At 36.3% G+C, this 22169-nt stretch overlaps 1 protein-coding gene across 1 annotated transcript in view; it reads right to left on the bottom strand.

The window, feature by feature from the left end:
- Window positions 1-22169, bottom strand: part of LOC110255677 (uncharacterized) — a 1749062-nt gene that overhangs the window by 122609 nt on the left and 1604284 nt on the right. Inside the window, exon 1 of the transcript XR_014817785.1 lies at window positions 1205-1302. The gene's annotated coding sequence lies outside the window, so the exon portion shown is untranslated. Of the gene's footprint in view, window positions 1-1204 lie in introns of the transcript that reaches the window.

Raw genomic sequence — 22169 nt, 5'->3', positions numbered from 1 at the left:
ACAAGTAGTATTTATTCTAGGAATGCCAGGTTGGTTAAACATCTGAAAAGTTAATGTAATAATTCTATCAACAGACTAAAACAAATTACACGCTCTCAGTCGACAGGGAGAAACCTAAAAGAAAATGACACAAAATGTTCCTAATATGTTGGTTTCCACATTGCAATCTTTCTACCTCCTTCAGTCCAAGATTACTGTTTCTTCTGGCATTACATTCTCAATGATATTTTCTGTGTATATCATGGGGTTCACTTCATTTGACAAGGGTCTCCTCCAACAACCTTTTATGGATAATCCCATCCCAATTCTTGGGTTCTGCTGAGATGATTTGGGTGGATCCAACAGGTACACTCAATCTCTTCAAAATACATACACTTGTGATTTCCTCTTAAGGGCACACTTTTTTTTTTTTTTTTTTTTTTTTTTTACCACTCCTGATTACATTATCTTTTGCAACCTGGATAGGCTGAGTTTCCCCAATTATCAAGTTTTGGTTCCTTTGCACTTAACATGTGTTCCCTGAATTTCTCTTTCCCCTTGCATTTGAGTATAAGAGCAAGCCCACTCCAGGATACAGTTTCAGTACTTTACTTGGAAGTCTCTGTAGCTAAATAACTAAGTTTACTGCTTACAAGTTTTGATTTCCACTTAACTGTAAGACACCGAATCAACTATTCAAGCCTCTGTCAACAATCACAATTCAATAATTCAAGGCTTCTCTTTGTAACAAGGATACCCTTTCCTCCAGTTTCAATAACATGTCCCTCATTTCCTTCTGAGCCCTTTCCAGGACAATCTTTATCATCCGTATTTCTTTAATAGTTTGTTCAAGGCAATCTAGGCTTTTTCTAATATGCTCATCAAAAATCCTTTGGCCTCTGCCAATCGCTCAGTTCTAAAACCACTTAAACATTTTCTTCAGGTGTTTGTTATAGCAGCTCTGTCTTCCAGGTACTAAAATATGATCAGTCAGGATTCAGGTAGAGAAACAGAAACAATGATAATATACTTTAAAAGATTAACTGTAAATGACTGGCATACACAATTGTGGGGTTGCAAGGCAAGTCTGAAGTTCATGGGGCAGGCTGTCAGAAAGGAGAGGATAGAGCTCTTAGGCATAATCTAGGCTACTGTCTTAATCTGTTTGGGCTGCTATAACAAAATGCCACAGAATGGGAAACATAAACAACAACATATTTCTTACGGTTCTGAAAGCTGAGATCAGGGTACCAGTGTGGTCAAGTAAGGATCCTCTTCTGGGATGCGGACTTCTTATTTTACACAAACATGGTGGAAGGGGGCAAAGGCGTGTTTTCTCAAGTTTCTTTTATACTGCACGGCACTAATCCCATTTGTGAGGGTTCCGCCCTCATGACGTAATCATCTCCCAGAAGTCCCCCACCACCTAATACCAGCACTTTGGAGGGGCTAGCATTCCTTCAACATAGGAACTTTAGGGGAATAAATTCAGACCACAGCATACAGTCTCCAGTTAGTCCATCGCTTATTTTTCTAACTATTGCTGGAAAGTTATTTTAGAGATGAAATAGTAGCTCGTAATCAGGTGATTTAAATAGGAAAGATTATCTTAGATAAGCATGGTGGTCATTCAATCTACTGAAAGTCCTTAAAATACAGAGCTCAGGCTTCCCTAAAAAGAATAAATTCTGCCTGTGAAATGCAGTTTTAGCCCACATCTGAAAGATCCAGCCTACTGTTCCTGGTGGTCTGCCCCTGTGGATCTCGAGTTTATTTAACCAGCACCCACAATTTCATATGTCAATTCCTTGCAGTAAATTTTAAATATGTATCTGCTACTGGCCTTTTCTCTGAACCCTGATTGATTCGCCGGAATTTAGATTACACACATGTGTTTTCATAAACCAGCATAAAATCAATTTAAATAGATGACATATGTTTCCAATAACCACCCTCTTACCTGTACTTGATTTAGAACATTTGAGTATTGAAGACATAAAAAACCTTTAGAGTTAATATTAAATATAAATGGTATAACCAGCTTCTGAATGGTTTTATCATGAAAAGTGGTCATTAGAAACCCTGTAAATGCCTTTGAACATTAGCAAGGTGTCTATATTTGTTTCTTACATAGATTTATTTTATTTGAAAAGGCATAATTAGTCATAAAATCAATGCAATTCTTTAAAATGATCTAGAGGTTCTTTAAATGATCTTATAAAGATCACCTTGGATTGATAATTTTCAGGTGAGGAACCATTTACATTCAATTTACTTTCATGATTTTAATGAAGAAAACTAAGTGACTTTTTCCAATTAGTAACATTTTTCACTGTCTAAGGCAGCAAAGTCTTCTTGATGGTCTGTGACTAAAACAAAACAACAACAAAAATTTACTTTTTCTTATTGGAGAAATTTTATTTTTTTCTAATGAACCAAATTTAGAGAACATTAGTCTTCTAAATATAAATGCTTAAATGATGATTCTATCATTTAGGCCCCATTTTGTAGTTAAAGAATACACTGCTGAAACAATATGAAAAAGAGTAGGAATAATGTTTAGGTAGTTTAGTCAAAAAACAAACTATTATTGATGGAAGTTATTTATTAGAGAATTCTGATCATGCCAATCTAGTTTTATAGAGCAAAGCTATACAAAAGGTTACTCTATACAACCAATACATAATTTTAGATAGCAAATATCCAGAAGTCTTCTGTTTTCATTCAAGACACTGATACTAGATTTGTTTTTCCAACAAACAAACAGTGCTAGACCACATATCTGAGGCAACTGCTTTTAGGCATGAGTAACAGGCAGCACAGGACTAGGATTCTTGAAAAAAGGAAAACACAAGAGGTAAGTCTAATGTAACTCATATTCACCTCCTGCATGGGATGCTTTTCTGAGATGACTTACGTATTCCCTTGACTGAACTAAAAAGGTAGAAATTAACAGTTTCTTCCTATGAACATGATAGGATTCCAGGGAAAGCTAAAACCTACATGATATCATTTACTTCTTGGCAGAGAATTTACGGATGATATTGGGGGTCATGCATCTCTAGGAAGTGGATATTGGAGTTCTGGCCCATCAAAAGTGGTGTTCTTGCTGAGCACCCAGTGTATTCAAACTAAATCCACAAATAAATTCATGCCTGATAGTATGGAGCACATCCTAGCTTAAAAGCCATTCCCCAGGACTGAGCCTCAAATCACTGCACACTTGCCCTACAACGAAATCTGAGAGGAGCAAAAAATCTCCTAGTTATTTAATTACCAGCAAAAACACATCTCCACACTCCTCAGAGCAAGAAGGCTTAATCCAGACACCTTACAGTGTATCACTGCATAAAAGCAGTTTATAAAAAACGGACCAAGAAGTTTCCCCAGGTGTTTAAATTGGGTGACACAGAATTTGAATCACCTACTATAATGTCTTTAAGAATGTAGGAGAAAAGTTGATTAAAATGAATGAGAAATGTGGAATTCAAATGGAGAAATGTAAAGTAAAATGAAACGAAACAAGAATCTAGACCTGAGTTGAACATTTCATTTACTGGGCTTAACAGAAATAAAGCCAGAAAAATAAATTTTTAGTGAACTTGAAGACATATAAAGTCTCCAGTCTGGAGAACAGAGTAAGGAGATTGAAAGTTGGGAAGAGTCTCAGTGACTTGTGCTATTTATTTAACTAGTATATCAAGTAGAATATATGTATAATTGGATTGAAAGGCAGAAATGATAGCAAGTAGGGAAAGTTATGGAGAATATATTTCAGCAATGCATGTAAAATTTGTTCTCGTTTATCAAACACCTAAGTATTTTGCACTAGAAAGACTATTCAAAATGTCATCGAAACTGCCACAAGTAGAAGTTAAATACATTAAATTTTGAACTGAGATTAGTTTGTTTCCATATTTTCTGTACCTGCCCACTTCTACTCTTCAGAAAATGACTGACAGGATAGAGACACAAAAGAATTAGTGAACTTTCCTAATACACCACCAAGGGCTAAGGTGGGTGCTTGTGAATCAAATCTCTTTGGGCAGAAAGTGAGTAATAGTCTCATCTCTGTATTTTTGGCCAATGGCATAATAAAGCCATCAACTATGTAGTGCTCTACACTGTGCATGTCTCATGTACAATAATGATACTTATGACTCATCATTAGGGGAAATCTATCTGAATTGCTTTTCCCGTAAGAAGTAAAAGAAATTTGGTGATATGCCAAACACACTGTGATGAAGACTGCAGATAACTGTTTCAGGTTATCCTTCTGTCTTCATCCATGTAATGGAGGCAGAAATGCAGTACAACTCCAAATCCCCTCCCCTCAACTTATTTTTTTAATGCGATAGTATAATTAAAACTATGCTCTGATTCACTACTCAGGTCATTTCTACCTATCTAAAGTATCATTTTAAAATAGTTAACAAAATCATCAGGCCTTAAGTTTATTTTGGCTCTAGTTATTTTCAACATAGTTTTTTTTTTTTTTATTTCTGCCCACATTATTGAGTCTCTAAGACAGTTTCAGACTGTGGTCTTATCATGATTTCTTGGTGGCTTGATGTCAAAAATATGAATATGTACACTGTCCCATTTTCCTTGAGAAGATAAAACAACTGAAACATTAAATGATATCTAATATGGCATAGAATAAAAGGCAAAATTCATCTGCATTTTCTAAAATAAAATATGTTCAAGGGCATTTTTTTTCTTTTTTATTACTCAAATGAATTTATCACATCTGTAGTTGTATAATGATCATAACAATCCAATTTCACAGGATTTCCATCTCATAACCCAAGCACATTACCCCACCCCCCAAAGTGTCTGCTCCAGAGACCATAAGTTTTTCAATGTCTGTGAGTCAGCATCTGTTCTGCAAAGAAATTCAGTCTGCCCTTTTTCCAGATTCCACATATCAGTGGAAGCATTTGATGTTGGTGTCTCATTGTATGGCTGACTTCACTTAGCATGATAATTTCTAGGTCCATCCATGTTGCTAAAAATGCTGGTATTTCATTCGTTTTAATGGCTGAGTAATATTCCATTGTGTATATGTACCACATCTTCTTGATCCATTCCTCTGTCGATGGACATTTAGGTTTCCACGTCTTGGCTATTGAAAAGAGTGCTTCAATGAACATTGGAGTACATGAGTCCTGGTTTTCTCTGGAGTGGAGTGGGATTGCTGGATCAAATGGTAGTTCTATTTTGAGCTTTCTGAGGCATCTCCATACTGTTTTCCGGAGTGGTTGCACCAATTTACAATCCCACCAACGGTGTAATAGGGTTCCTTTTTCTCCACACCCTCTCCAGCACTTGTTCATCATCACTCATTATTAGAGAAATGCAAATCAAAACCACTATGAGGTACCACCTTATACCAGCCAGAATGGCCATCATCAAAAAGTCTACAAACAATAAGGGCATTCTTTACTTGCTGATGAAGTTTTAAGACTATACCTTTAAGTGGTCAGAATAGACCTTTACTTTGCTTATAGAGGTACTTTAATAGCAACATTTTAAAAGTCCTGGGCTAAGGGACTGTTTCATTTTTTATTAAGTCTTTACTTCAAAAAATATTGAGGTAGCTTATTATAACCATACTGTCCAATGTAACTATAAACACAGAACTCAGAATTTTTAAAAGATGATTTCAGCAAAGTTAACAAAAGACCAGAGTAAAAACTGTTTTTCCTCACAGACTTGATTATCTGAAACAGATAAGGTTTTTTTAAGGGTATGTATGCAGTGTGGTGAACTTTCCTAATATGCCAACAAGGGATAAAATGGGTACTTGATGAATTCAATCTCTTTGGGCAGAAAGTGAGTGTTGCCATCATCTCAGTATTTTTTTTGCCAATGGCAAAATGCCTTCTGAGGACCCTCATGCAGAAACAAGTTGAGTAATTTTTAGCACAACCATAATTTTTCTGTTTATGCATCGCTTTTTAGGGGACTTGAAACTGATTACCTTTACATAAAGTGAAAATATTTACCTTAAGTGAAAATAAGAATTCTTAGGTTACTTATAGATACCAGTTACCCTCTTACAAGAAAACTCAGCTGAGTGATAAAAGCAAAGCAGATATATACCACACTTCCTTAAGAACTGTTGGCTGATGCTCCTTAATTTGGTCCTGAGAATAGGTTTCTAGCTGACAGTCAATTATGCGATTTCTCTGAGTTAACGCAGATTCAGGAAGAGGCTCACAGATACCGCCCTAGATTTATTGGAAGCAAGAAAAAGTAAAAGCAGTAAATTTAATTTACCATAAAAGGTCAGAGACAACTGCCGTTATTTTGTCTACTGCCAAAAACTCAAAATAGATTTGTATTTTAATAATAATGTTACATAAAAGCCATTCCATATTTTAAAAGTTAAGTCAAAGTAAATTTAACATTGTTGGAATAAAAATCCACATGATGTTTTAAAAGTCTCTTCAATTTTTCATGTCATAATTTGATAAGCTATTCTATTCTTTTTTTTTTTTTTTTTTGGCACCATGTCCATGGCATATGGGAGTTCCTGGGCCAGGGATTGAACTTGTGTCATAGCAGCAACCCAAGCCACAGCAGTGACAATACTGGATCCTTAACCTACTGAGCCACCAGGCAACTCCTATTCTGATGTTTTGAATTTCATCAGTAACCAGTCTTCAAGCTAATCAATTACACAGTAGTTTTATCATAGACATTCACTTTTGCTAATATCTGATGAATTTTTATCAATGGATTTAAAACTGAACCTTGTTCTACTATATATTTAGAGGCAAATACAGAAAAACAAATCCCTCTCTTGAATACACTTATCTGCCATGGATAATATAGACAATGAGAAAGATACACACATGATGAGTAAGTATTGAAGAAGTGTTAGCTTTAGTTTGAGATAACTCTACATTCAAATTTACATATTAAATTGATCCGTATTCTTCTTAGCTATGACTGGCTCAAATACAACAAAAACCCATGATGTTTAGCTTATTTCTGTTCTGCAATAATTTCTTGCTCTAAACCAGGTTCATAACTCTTCTTAGTTTCATTTTGGGCCTAAAAAAAGTGACGGAGGCTCTAGAAAGGCTATCTCAGCCACTGCTAATCTCTTCCTTTGATTTCATGACTTTACTCATGGGTATCCATTCCTTACTTCTCAGTAAATTTTCTCCTTTAGCCTAGGATTGTCACAAATAGCAGTAATAAAAAAGGATTCATGTAATTCTCAATATCAGAAAAAGGGATTAATATAAGCACAACCAGTCTGTGACCAATCCAATTTCAAATGAATTGAACAATATAAAGACATAGTTTATTTTTGTACATGTGTCCATGATAATGGGGAGAAAGGTAGAAAAAAGTAGGAATTTCTAATTTTTTTAACCCGTGAATTGAAGTGAGATTAATCATTGCATCTACATTAACATTTTCTCTCCAACTGAAGCTATAGTCAGTGTCATTATAGGGCACAATGTATGCTGACAATTTCCTCCAGCAAGTGGAATAAATTCTATCTTTTGCAAACCGAAATCTAAGCCACAAGCTCTACTGCCTCAAAACTAATAATCTGTACATTCCAACACAAATTTGTCCCTGTATTATCTTTGAGTAATAAAAATGAGTTGAAGTACTAATTGATATTTATGCTTGGAATTGGAATGCTTTTATTTTATTTATTTATTTATTTTGTCTTTTTTCCTTTTTAGGGCTGCACCCACGGCATATGGAGGTTCCCAGGCTAGGGGTCTAATCAGAGGTATTGCCACCAGCCTAAGCCACAGCCACTGCAATGCCAGATTGGACCCGAGTCTGTGACCTACACCACAGCTCACAGCAACGCCAGATCCTTAACCCACTGAGCAAGGCCAGGGATCGAACCTGCAACCTCATGGTTCATAGTCGGATTCATTTCCCCTGCGCCACCACGGGAACTCCTGGAATGCTTTTAAAAATTATTTGTAGCATATATAATTTTTGAATTATTTTTGATTAAGTGGATGTCACAATTTGCTTACTTACAAAATGAGATTATTCTTTGTGAAGAGTACAGTGCTGTAAAAATGTGGCTTATAATTACTGTAAATAAGCACATATCAAAAATTTTTTGAATAGTTTGGAGTAATTGATCAAAAGCTTCTGGGTAAAACTTGTATATAATGCAAACACACAATCAGAAATTAACTGTCTTTGTGCAATAAAATACCACTTCTCAATTTTCAATGTTTTCTTTGTTTGGTGAATAAGCATTCAGTGCCTGTCAGAGCAAAGGCCTATGAGTTTTTCCAGAGTTGCGACATCATGTTAGCCATCTCTGTATCTCTAGTACACCTCAAGGCTGTACATATGCATATTTCATCAATTTTAAAATGCGCATTTTTAATAATTTACTATCTCTAAAATCAGAATATGCCTTAGTAGTCAATGGCATGTCATAATTTAAGCCTTTGTTTTTATTCTTAGAGGAACATACATATTGGTGTCCCTTACAATCAATCAGACACTTTTTTTTTGCCACACCTGTGGCATGAAAAATTTCCAGGCCAGGGATCAAACCCACACCACAGCAGCAACCCAATGGCTGCAGTGACAACACTGGACCCTTAACCCACTGCACCACAAGAGAACTCCCTCAATTTATGCTTTTGATTTGAAATAATATATGGCACTATATGTTGATTAAAAATTCTATTGAACTGGAATAGCAGCATATATAGTGGAAGAATAAGATGTTCTAGGACCAGGTTTAGAAATATATTGGAATATGTGGACTGATGCAACGAAGTTGGTAGGAGGCTGGATGTGAGAACAAGAGCGGGGTGATTTTAACAAATGGAACAAGCTTCTAGAGAAGGAGATTGGTAGAGTCAAGGACAAAATATAAATTTTTCCTTTGGATAAAAGGAGAGGCATATCTTCCTTATATGTAGAATGGAGGTTGGAGAAGTGAAGAATAAATTAAAGGGAGGAACAGGGATGATGGGAAATAGAAATTACAATGCTACTGGTTGTTTTAGTGAAATGATAAGCAAGGCCATAACCTGGGGTCCAGGCAGCTCTAGATATAAAGTAGGAATGGTTGGTTAATAATTTGACTCTTCTTGTATACAAGAACCTCAAAACAATGTTTTGTGAGACTCTAGTCAGAATCACATAGAGGAGAGGTACAGTCCTTTTGAGGAAGGAGTTGAGAAAGGGGTTCCAGGGTCTCTCCATTCACGATCTGCACAGTTCTCTCTGGTGCAACATTTCATTCTCCATTCAATTTAACAAAAGCCTCAAGAATGAGTAATGTGGAAAAATAAAACAATTGCTCTTACGGTATTTTTTAGATGAATAAACATGTGTATATATTAGAATTAAAGTTTGCCTCTACCCAAACAAAAACCTTAATAACAACTGCCACTGGTAAGAGACAATGAGAAGGAAAGATATTTTTATATTAAAATGACTTAAGAAAAATTAAAAAGGAGGAAAGGACCTAATACAACTTAACTTTAAACCACTCCAAGTGGGATTCTAGGTATGGAACTATATTGGGTAAGACAAAATTTAACTTAGGTAGAGTTTTAGTTAAAGTTCTATGTCTCAATTTTTATATATTGCAATTTAGTATTCTCCCAGTCAGGTTGGTCAGGTTAATAAATTATATAATTTTGTACTCACATAGCAACATTTGCTCTATTATATTTTTAGCATCTCATTTTGTTATTTTGGGGGGAGAGGTGCTGCACCTGTGGTGTATGGAAGTTTCCAGGCTAAGGGATGACATGAACTGTAGCTACCATTCTATGCCACAGCCACAGAAAGGCCAGGTCCGAGCTGCATCTGTGACCTATGCCACAGCTTGTGATAACACTGGATCCTTAACCCACTGAGCAAGGCCAAGGAATGAATCCACATTCTCATGGATACTAGTCAGCTTCTTAACCTACTGAGCCACAACAGGAACTCCTAGAATCACTCTTTAAAAGGAAACCAGCATCATAAACTGGAAAAAGTCTGACACTGGCATTCTTTTTTTTTTTTTTTTTTTTTCCTCTTTTGACAGCACCTGTGGCATGTCGGGGTTCCTGGACCAGAGATCGAGGGATCAAACCCGCACCACAGCAGCAATCCAACCACTGATTGGATTGGTAACAATGCCAGATCCTTAATTTGGGTTGGGAATTGGAAAGGCATTTGTTAGAATGAAAAAGGCCATCACTGGAGCTAGTACCTGTACCACTGCTGTGGCTTATTTCCCCAGTTCAACTGTGTGGACTGAGAAATAAAATCAGAAAGTAGTTGATTTATAGGGAAAATTGAAGCCATCAAATGGCTAAAACTCTTCTAGTAGGTTTAGTGAGATAAAGTAATGAGTGGAAAGATTAAGTAATAATTTGTGCCCTGAAGGTGAACTTGTAACAAATTAAGCAAGAACCATAATGGTCTCCATTAGAGAACATAAAACAAGTGGGAAGAGAAAAGAAGCTAGGACCTGGCAGCTGCATGACCATCAGGGCAAACATACATAGGCTGAGGTTAGCCCATTGGCCATCAGTTATTTATGGAACAATGAAGTTAGAAAAAAAATATATACAAGAAAAAAGAATCTCAAGACAATGATCTGAAGAATCACTGAAGTTCATGCTCAAAATCAAGCAAAGCAGAAAAATCAGCTTTTTCCTCTAGCACAGCTTAAAGAATAGCATTCTATATTATAACTTTCTATTCACTTGTGTGGTCCTGATGGAATTTATAGGAACCATAGGCTTTCCATTTAAATTCTGATCCCCAGAAGTCATTGATTTTCTGAAAATGGCAATAATGATTTCAGATCTCATAGAAACTCATTCATATAATGCCAATTCCATTAACAATTTTACCTGTCCATTTAAGAAGCATTTTTCCCCCACTGTGTTGGATATTTTTAAATGAATATTTACAATGTAGAAACTCATGAGCATGGCTGTGTTTGAATAAAACTGTATTTATATGCACTGTAATATGAAAGCCAGAGAACTTCCATCTGCCATGAAATATCATTCTTCGTTTGACTTTTTTCTCTAGCCCTTTATAAAATGCAAAAACCATCCTTGCCTACTGATCACACAAAAACAGGCAGCAGGCTGGATTGGCTTGTGATATTTACTCCGTCCACTTTTGCTCTAGAAGGCTGCAAGAATGTTCAAGAACTTTCAATCTGTCTTTGTTCAAAAGTTAAAATTCTGGGAAAGATAATCCTGTTGTCTTGAGTTAATTTCTTGCTCTTCAATCAAATGTTTTCTGCCAGAGGGAAAGGGCCACATAAGGTGAACATCGTCTCTGGAAGCTTATCTTGGGGTTTCAGGAGCAGTTTTCAGAAAAGACTGGGCAGGGGATTGTTTGGAGCTAAGCAGCCCCTTCATCAAAAAATTCTACTGCAATAACAGTATTTGTTTTTATTTGTCTACAGATTGTTGAGGAATTATAGATATTTAGTAGATAGGAAATTTGTTAACCAGTGCATGTATATTTACACTTTGTTTTGTCTGTCTTTTCTTGTCTTGGAGGTACGCTTAAATTTCCCTGGTGGGATGTTAAGAGTCTCCAAATATCCATGCAGTCTTATTTTGATCTATTCCAAGCTCCATGATATCTTACTGTAAGAAGCTTCAGAAGCTTAAAGAAAAAGTATCAACTGCCTAAAGAAGGTTAAAGCTACTGCCTACATGACACAATGTAACTTGTGAAGAATGACAGAGAGCCTTCATAATCTAACCTCAACATACACTGATATTCTGCTACCCAGATAAGCCCCATGTTCCTGCTGCACTGTGTTCTAAACACATTGTCAGTACTCCGCTTTGTGGCTTGCAACAAGTTCCATCTAAAGTGTGTTTATTTTTTTTCCTTCCTTGTTCTAAGAATACCTGCTTGGCATTCATTAGCCACTCAGAGTTGTTTCCCATCCTCTGTACATTTAAAACACTATATTAATCCTTTTATAGATTTATCACATCTGTCCAACTTTTCTTTCAAATATTGAAGTACAACTATTAGTTTAGGCTTTTATTATTTGCTTCCCCTTGGGTCTTTCCCATCCATATGTCTTTTGATTAAATACATTGTGCCATTAACACATCCTTTCCTCATTTCTTAATCTAAGTTACATAAAGTAATATAAATCATTACTGACAAAATTTGGTATTGTATTTGAATCAAATTAAAAATAAGGAATATTTCATTTTCCCCCACCTATAAAATTTGTTTAAAATAACTGTGGGTGAATGACCTTATTTTTTTCTTTTTTCCCCTAGGGCTGCTCCTGCGGCATATGGAGGTTCCCAGGCTAGGGGTCTAATAGGAGCTGTAGCTACCGGCCTATACCAGAGCCACAGCAACGCAGGATCCGAGCCGAGTCTGCGACCTACGCCACAGCTCACAGCAATACCGGATCCTTAACCCACCACTGAGCAAGGCCAGGGATCGCACCCGCAACCTCATGGTTCCTAGTCGGATTTGTTAACCACTGAGCCATGACAGGAACTCCAGTGAATGATCTTGTTTTTTATACCATATTGTAGTAGGCATAATTCTAAAATGTTATCCAAGATTTCCATCTCCTGATACACATATACATATTTTATTACATCCCCTTTACGTTTGAGTTCATCCTGTGAATATGATGGACTATCACTCTTATGATTATGTTACATGATAAAAGAAATTTTGTGGATTTAGTTCAGATCCCTAATTAGGTGTCTGATTTAATAAAAAGTGATCCTTGATAGGCCTGACCAAAAGAGATGTGTCCTTTAAAAGGGAGAAATCTCAGAGAAGTACTCTATTGTTGGCCTTGAAGCAATGAATGGATATAGTAAATGTATATAGAGTAACAACTACATTCCCTCCTCCTTCGGAAAAAGATCCAGAAACAGTCAATTCTGATTTTATTATATAATTGTCCTCTATTATTTTTTTCCAATATCCTGAAATAACTATATATGCATATGCACATATACACATATACACACAATGGAGTATCATTCAGCCATAAACAAGAGGGAACTCTTGCCGTTTGCAGCGATATGGATGAAACTGGCAGACACTATGCTTAGTGAAATAAGACAAAGAAAAACAGCTATGATTTTCCTTATATGTAGAATCTAAAGGGGAAAAAAAGTTAAACTCATAGAAATACAGAGTCAAATGGTAGTTAACAGAACTGGGGGGTGAATGGGAAAAATGGAAAGATGCTGATCAACCTACCAGCTATTATCATTATGCTCTAACCAGCTGAACTAACCAGCCACTTTAGTTAAATGAGTTATACAGTTAAAATCTGCTAAGAGAGCAGATCTTACACCCCCCTAAATACACAAGTAACTATGTGAGGTAAAAGATGGGTTAACTTGATTTGGTTAATCATTTCACACCATACATATGTATCAAATCACCATAGTGTACACTTTAAATATATACAATTTTATGTCCAATTTTACCTTAGTAAAGCTGGGGGGATGGTGCATGGAAGATGAAGCCAATTTTCACTTTATAAGAAGGGTTGTGAATTGGACCAAGTTGGGGGGGGAACAAAAAAAAACAGATGGAGGGAAATTGTGCCCCAAGGAGAATGCTAAACGATTACACATAGGAGCTACAAGCATCTGATTTATAATTACTTAGATGATAATGAGATTTTGCACTTTGAACTGAAGATATTTGGGTTAATTTTGGACTTTGACTTGAAAATATAATGAGCTTTAGACTTAGAAGACAAGATTTTCGATTTTGAGCCACTAGTGCCAATAGAATGGGAATCAGGAATTTTGATAGACGGTGGATATATTTTGCATTTGGGAACTATGTGCATCTTTGGGGGCTGGGAGGGCAGAGGGTGGTAGCTAAAATTCTATATTCTTGCCAAGATTCCCGCCACCTAATGTCTATATTTTGTACATGTGGACAGTATTTGTGGATCTGATGAAATATTCCTCTCATGATTAGGTAAAACAGCAAAAGTGAAGTGATTTTCACATGTAATTGAAGTCTCTAATTAGTTGACTTTGAAGGAGATTATTCTTGGTGAGGCTGGCCTAATCAGATGAGTTTTGAAAAGAAAAACTCTCTTACTGGCCTAAAAAAATAGGAATAACCACGTCATAAACTGACTATGGAGGGGGTCAGGTGGCTAGGTTCTGAGAGATGACTCTAGGGGCTGAGAGCGGTACTTAGTCAACAGGTAGAAAGAAAAAGGGAATGCCAGATATATAGGTGCAAGGAACTGAATACTGCCAATAACCACATGAGCTTGGAAGAAAACCCTAACCATCAAAAAGGAATGGAACCCCAGCTACCACCTGGATTTCAGCCTAGTGAGATCTAAGCATAAGATTCAGTTAACTACTACCTGAACTTCTGACCTGCAGCAACTGTGAGATAATAAATGGATGTTGTATTAAACACTAAAGTTTGTGGTAGCTTGTTACATAGCAATAGAAAACTAATACAACTGTGTTACAATTACTGGTCTCTGTTCCCAGATGCTAGCCTGGTGTGATGGTTGATGGTATTCTATAATATATATCTGATTTAAGCCTTACAAAGAAAATTTAGTGCACATTTGCATAATTCTTTCACTAGTAAATTAAATGCATTGCTTCCCTTATCCTTTCTTTTATAGGAAAGCCCAAGTCTTTCTATATTCATTGTCTATTCATTGTTTCTATCCTTGCACTGAAATTAGTATTATTTTTCATTTGGTTTTTAGTCTTTTTTCTTCACAATTTGATAAATGTTTATGCTTGCTTAACTGCTAATCCAAAAACATTATTAGAACTTTCATTTGTATATGAGACTATTTTATGTCCCTGTTGTATAGAGCGACTAACTACATTCCCTCAGCAGGAAAAATATCCAGAAACAGCCTATTCTGATTTTATTATACACATGTCCTCTATTAGTTTTCTTCAGTATCCTGAAATCTCTAACTGTGTCTGAGTTCATTTCAGCAATTATTGCTTCAGCCAAGAGAAAGGAGCTAATATCCTCAAGTTCCCATTTTTTTTTAAATTATTTTTCTACCAAAACATCTCAAAAGCAAAATGTATAAAAGAACATTTATTACAAAACGAATCACAAAAAAATATGTAAAGTAGAATAAACCATATTGGAGTTATAAATCATCTTTTCTGAAATTTTAGATAATGCTATTCCTAAAATATCCATAGACTACTTTAAGTATATAAAGCAGATTTATAAAAGGAATTGTGCAAGATAATTTACATTACAGAGAACAGGTAATTTGAATTTCCTTAAGCATTAATAATGGATGCTAAAGTAGTTATGGTTAAAAAAAATGAATAAAATAATTTAGGATTAAAAATACCTCCATGAAAGAAGAGACAGAGTCCAAATAGTAGTCATCGGTGTTGGCAAAACCTGGCATTTTGTTTGTTTGCTTAAGATAGTATGGGTAGTGAGCAGAATGCAAAGAGTTCTGAATATTTTCTGACACGTACACATGAGACGGTTGTGGTGAAGCCATAAGGACATGTCATTGAGGCACATAATTCTCATGTCAAAGGAGCAGAGGGTTGAACTCAGTCAGTAGTGGCACCCTTGCTTTCCTAAGACAGTCAAATAAGATGTCTCATTCTTCCCACGATGTACTGGGATTTTGTGTTTAATTATACTGACATTTACTTTTATCTCAGGTTTTAAGTCCTATTTTTCAACCACAACATCTTGGATCTAGTTTCTTACTCCCATCCCGAGCAACATGACACAGAGTGAAGAGCTGGTCTAACCTAAAATCCCACTAGATGTGAATTCCATTCTCATCCTTTGGACATTGAAGGCAAGCTGACTGGGTCTCATGTCTGAATCTGAGCTGTTCCTGAAGCAGCCTGCTTTCTTGCCCAGGTCTCAGACCTTGCCCTTGGCTTCCACCATGCTGACTTCTCTGTGTAACACCCACTCACACATACATTTTCCTTAAATTTTTCCATATAATACTAATACAGCCACTGTGTACAAACACTGCTGATGAACTACACTTGGACTTTGGTGGAATTTTGAGTAGTGAAATAGTGAAAAAATTTCAAGCTTCCTCCCTTGCTTAGGTTAATTTTCCTGATAAGGTTTCTCCAGTATGATTTTTCCTTTTCTAGGTAAAACTTCATATCCTTGATTTTTTTTTAATTCCGAACAATTAACTTTTCAGCCTCTGTCTTCTGCATCTTGGTCTCAATCTATTTAATTGATTACATAATATACTAATGAGTTTTGGCTTGCAGTGTATGAAAAAACTTTCCAGATCATGCCCCAAAGCCTTCACCTATCACCACAAAAAATATCACTCGTTTGTTTTTCCAAAACATCAAACTCATCTGCCTCCAAAATGAATCCAGATGCTGTATCTAGAATATGGAAGCAGTAGACATTATATTATTGAAATATTGAAAATACATTGTTCTTTCTTTCTCTTAGATTACTATTATTATTGCACCTATTGTTCCTATTATCCCCATTGTTGATACTACTATTGTGATTTCTACTAATATTTAGCATTCGTTATTCTTTTTTTTTTATTTTCCCACTGTACAGCGATGGGGTCAGGTTATCCTTACATGTATACATTACAATTACATTTTTCCCCCACCCTTTCTTCTGTTGCAACATGAGTATCTAGACAAAGTTCAGCATTCGTTATTCTGATTGTACTTCAAAGCTCAGGGCTTTTAATGTTCTATTATTCTCAGAAATCTGTAATTAGCAACTATAGTCAGTAGGCTCTAAGTTGGCTCCTAATAGTTCTTGCTTCCTGGTATTCATAACCTTGTATAATCCCTCCCCTTCAGTGTGCGTTTAGAAGAGAATATGACTCAGTTCTCAACATTAGAATAAGGCAAAAGAGAATGAATGTCACTTCCCAAGATTACATAACAGAAACACTCTGGCTTCTGTCTTGCTGGCCCTCTCTTGCCCTCTTACTTGCGGACTCTGATGGAATCCAGTTGACATGTTGCCAGTTGACCTAAGGGGAGACCCAGATGGGAAGAGACTAAGGCCAGCCTCCAGCCATCAGCCACAAGTGCCTAAGGCTCTCAGAACAAGTGTCTGCAAGGAACAGATTCTTGCCAACAACCCTGTGACTGAGCTTGAATGTAAATCCTCCCCCGAGTTGAACCTTGAGATGATTACAATCCTAGCTTACACGTTACATGCAGGCATGGGAGAAATTCTGAGTCAGAGGATCCAACTCTACAATGTGTACATTTCTGACCCCAGAATATCTGTGGTCTCAACCTACTATGGACTAGGTTATTCCGTTATGTATTAGTGGATAACCAATAAAGCTTGGTCCACAACTGAGTTGTTTGTCTCTTTTATGATTCTATAACTCTCTATATTATCTCATCTATTCAGGTACTATACTAATTGTTTATTTATTTCTCTGCCTAACCTACAAGACACTAATGTGTCTTGTAGGTTAGGCCCTCTTATGTTTTTTTCTAAACCACTACTTTTGTCAGAATTCTCGGATTGAGTTATGTACTTGCTAAGCATCTGATTTCCAAACTTCTGGACGTCCAGGTGAGGTTATGGCTATTCTCTTCTCAGCTCTGTGCTTTCAATCATTCCCACATTAGATTTTATTTATTTATTTATTTATTTATTTATTTATCTTTTTAGGGCTGCACCCGTGGCATATGGAGGTTCCCAGGCTAGGGGTCAAATCGGAGCTGTAGCTGCCAGGCTACAACACAACAACAGCGATGCGGGATCTGAGCCATGTCTGCGACCTACACCAGAGCTCATGGCAACACTGGATTCTTAACCCACTGACCGAGGCCAGGGATCGAACCTCCCTTCGCTGAGGCACAAAGGGAACTCCTCACGTTAGACTTTAGAGTGACTCACAACAATACAGAAAGGAAAATGATCTTCAACTGATATGGTTTGACATTCCATTTGCTTCTCCATTCTCCCAGGTCAGAGGAGAATTTCAAGGTCTGTCAGCTTCTCCTTCTAATGAAAACGCCAGAGAAGATGATCACTGCTGCCACTCAAAGCAGAAGCTCCCTATTGCATCCTGTGATGACTTTCATTTCCTCCTCAAATCCTGATACTTTCACATCAGTTTCTTCCTTCATAGCACAGTTCAATATCTATTTTTAGGCACTACACAGCAGTTATTCCTATGACTTAAGATTACAAAACTTCTCGGTTCCATAATGTAGTTCTGTAGGATTTGTATGTTTGACAGGCCTGCAGGGTGATTCTTACCTAGAGGGAAGTTTCAAAATCACAGGAAAACAACTTAAAACTAGGCCTACACTAAAACTATCTAGAAATAACAATGATGCTATGGAGCTATCTCCAATAATTTATTCCAAGTCGTTTCAACTCTCAACCTCTTTCATTCCACACGTTTAAAAAACATAGCTTTCCTTTTTCTTAAAAGTCTGCATTTTAGTAGTCACATAAATGAATTTCAACGTGGTTATTCTACAGGCACTGTAGCACTTTGGGGTACACAAGAGTCAGGTGTCTTCCCTGTCCTAGAGGACCTCATACTCCTCCAACACTGTCAAAATCAAGGTGAAAAATGAGTTAAATCCTTCAGAAAAAGGAAAATTAGAAGTATTAAGAGTCTCATGGTAGAGAATGTGATATAAACCATGAGTAGGCATGGCAATTATACCTATTTGCTTTTTTTCCTTTTCTTTTCTTTTTTTTAGCAGCCACACCTGCAGCGTACAGAAGTTCCCAGGCTAGGGATTGAATCAGGGCAACAGCTGCCAGCCTACACCACAGCCATAGCAACACCAGATCCAGGCCAAATCTGCAGTTTGCAACAGTGCTGGATCCTTAACCCAGTGAGCAAGGCCAGGTATCATACCCACATCCTCACAGACACTATGTCAAGTTCTTAACCCATTGAGCCACAGTTGGAACACTAGGTATATATCTAGGTTTCTTAAAATCCAAAGCAAAACTAAACCAAAGCAAACCAAAAACCAAGTCATATACTTTCATGTAAGGAGGAAGAAACTAAGGTCTTACAGAGCTAATCAAGATTAAGTTAAATTTAATTTAATTAAGGAATTAAATTCATAGTTTTTCTTACATGAAGAATATTAAGACACTATACTTATAAATATAGTGTAAAACACTATAAGTATAGTGTAAAACAGGGTCATTCCTGATGGTTTTGACTCTTACCCAGGAGAAAATGTCAGTGGGGAGAAAGAATGGGTTAGGAGTAAGGGGATGGTAAAAAGAGAGTTAAATGCTGAAGAGTGGGATCTGTTTTAAAAGGTGCTTGCAAGTCATGTGTCTGTAACTCAGCCAAGCAGACATACTTATTACATGCTAATAAGCTTGTCAATAAAGGATACTGATATGAGCAGAAGATCAGAGGATTTACTTGTTAAATGTCTGACCCTGAATTCTAAAAAGCAACGTTGACAATATCTTTAACCATATATTTTGTCAAGTGACATATAATTATGATCATTATAGCCTTGGGCTATGTCACTGTCTCCATTTAAAATTTAGGGAATATGGATTACTTTTGGAAAGTAATTATCTGAGCATATCAATAAAGTGCCCATTGACTTCTGGGTTGTAGCTGTGCCCTTCACACAGTGTCACTATAAAGAGGTCTTATTTCAGAACCAAATGAAGATTCAATGGTGAATCTCTATCAACGGTTTATGAAATCTAAATCTTGGAGTTGCAGAGGTACAGTATTCCCATAGAAGACTTTGTGCAAAATGGATTGGAATCCGCTGTGGTCCTACATCTCCTTGACAGTCAATTTTGTGCCTTATTCGCAAATGTAGCACTTTGTGTGAAGCAGTTTGCCATCGATGTTACAAATCCTAATGAAGTGTTTTACCTCCTGCCAGATTTCAGTGGGGAAGGCTTTCAAATGCATTTCCATTTATACATGCTTGCTTTTTACCCTCTGCGCACAATGAAATCCTACTGAATAATGGGCTTTATTTTCTATTTCCTTTCTTTGGGAATGTATGTTGAAAGACAGAAAGTAGATTGGTTATTGTAAATGCAAAGAGAGAGGCAATTAAGTCATAAAAATGGGGTAGGCTTGGCCTAATGTAGATGTACTGTTATAAATAAGAGATGTGTAGAAGTCTGTTGACTTTGGGATTCTGTTTTCATTGCCACTAGTTTCAGTTTTCTATCACTGGTAAGAAGTCAGGGATTCTATTTTTTTCTTTTTTTGCTGGACCTCACAAACAAAACATACAACCTTGTAGTCTCATTGTTTTAGAGATGTCATTCCGTATTTTTCATCGTTCTGATCCAGTGCCATTAAGAATAGTAAAGTTCAGGTACCAGAGAAAAAGTGTTAAATATTATAAAAAAAATTTAATATAAATTATGCCAAAATAAATGAATAAAATATAGGAAAATAACATTTAAAAATTTAACTAAAGCTACTTGTTTTGCTTTCAGACGACTCAGCATGGTTTGTTTATAATAAACAATTTAAGTCCAATAAATTTAAATCTAATCCATTGAGAGATGAGCTTTGGTCAACAAAAACAAAAGCTCTGATGGTTACATACTTGGCTCCAATATTTCAATATTTTTAATTTTTTTTATTTTTAGTCTTTTTAGGGTTGCACCCACAGCATATGGAGGTTCCTAGGCTAGGGATCAAATTGGAGCCGTAGCTGCTGGCCTATGCTACAGCCACAGCAACTCGGGATCCAAGCTCTGTCTGCGACCTACACCACAGCCCACGGCAATGCCGGATCCTTAATCCACTGAGCAAAGCCAGGAATTCAACCTGTGTCCTCATGGATGCTAGTCAGATTTGTTTCTGTTGAGCCTGATGGGAATGCCCCAATCTTTCAATATTTTTAAAGCAAAATACAAGGTATCTTGATTTAATGAACATGATTTTGATTTACACTACTATGTTGTGTCACTAGATTTATACTTGTTCTATCACTCAATTATAGGAAAGTTTTAAACAATGCTAATAAACCACAGGGTTTATTATTTATTTGTTTTTTATAATTATCATTATTTTTTGAAAACTTACTAAGGGAGGCATATATCCTTGGCTTCTATTCCTACAGGTATGATCAAGATGTAATAAGAAAATGCTGAATGCAGGTTTCCAAGTGATTGGTATAATATTACATTTTTGCTTTTCGAAGGTAATAATAATACTAGTCCTATGGTGTTACTCTAGGCCAGATACTATTCTAAATGCTTCCTTTAAATTGCTTTTTGCACATTTCATGATGTCATATACAGATGAAGAGACTAAGCCTCAGGGAATGAAAGAAACATAGCCAAGGACCCCTACACTGTACATACAGTAAAAAGTCAAGCTGATATCTGAATCCAGACAGCTTTGTCCCAACGTCAGGTTTTGACATGCTCTATTCTGCCAACTCTCTTGCTCCCTCAAAACTAAGATCTGAGATATTAGATCTTAGACTGTGAGCTACTAAAGCACTATTTAGTTAGGCTTTTAGGACTACCTTGGTAGAAATGACGAATGAATAAAAACAAGGAATTATTTCTCATAAAGCACTGGGCTAGCCACTCATGATAAGCCCCTACCAACTTTCCCTTAAAATATTTGTGTAAGCACAAAAAAGTGTGAAAACACAGAGAAAAAATTCTAAAAAATTAGATATGTAGGCCACTTATTGTCATAATTTGTGGGAAATTTTATCAGCTATAGAATTTGTGGCTAAACACACGTGGACTTCATATCACAGAAGTGATTTCGAAAAAGGAGGAAGGGTGCTATAGATTCTTAATTATTTAGTCTGAGTTATTTTTGTCATTAAACATTGTCAGCACAGTATCTAGTGCTCTGAGATTTTAAGGCTTATAAAATAATTGAAGGGTAATTGAAACCAGAAAAGTGTATCAACTATGAGGTACAAAATAAAAGTGCAAAATTAAAAAAAAATACACAACTAAAATATTAGAGTACTAATATATCACATGTACTAATTGCAATTTAATTGAACTTGTAACACATACCTGTACAACAAGCCCATGAGCTATATTCAGGTGTAGAGGAAGTAGGAAGAGCACCACGGTAGTCTATGAATTCCTGGAAGAATTACTGCATTGAATAAACCCTTGTCTCAGCTCTTGACTCTTTCACACCTACTTCTTCACACTCAATCCTGCTGAACTGCTCTCCAGTAAGCTAA

This window comes from Sus scrofa, chromosome 10 (assembly GCF_054392235.1).
Source record: "Sus scrofa isolate SSC_HxYL_T2T_F1_AM1 chromosome 10, Sscrofa_HxYL_maternal_Yorkshire_Landrace_v2.0, whole genome shotgun sequence".
NCBI classification, from domain to species: domain Eukaryota; kingdom Metazoa; phylum Chordata; class Mammalia; order Artiodactyla; family Suidae; genus Sus; species Sus scrofa.
This window is presented reverse-complemented; position numbering and strand designations above follow the sequence as displayed.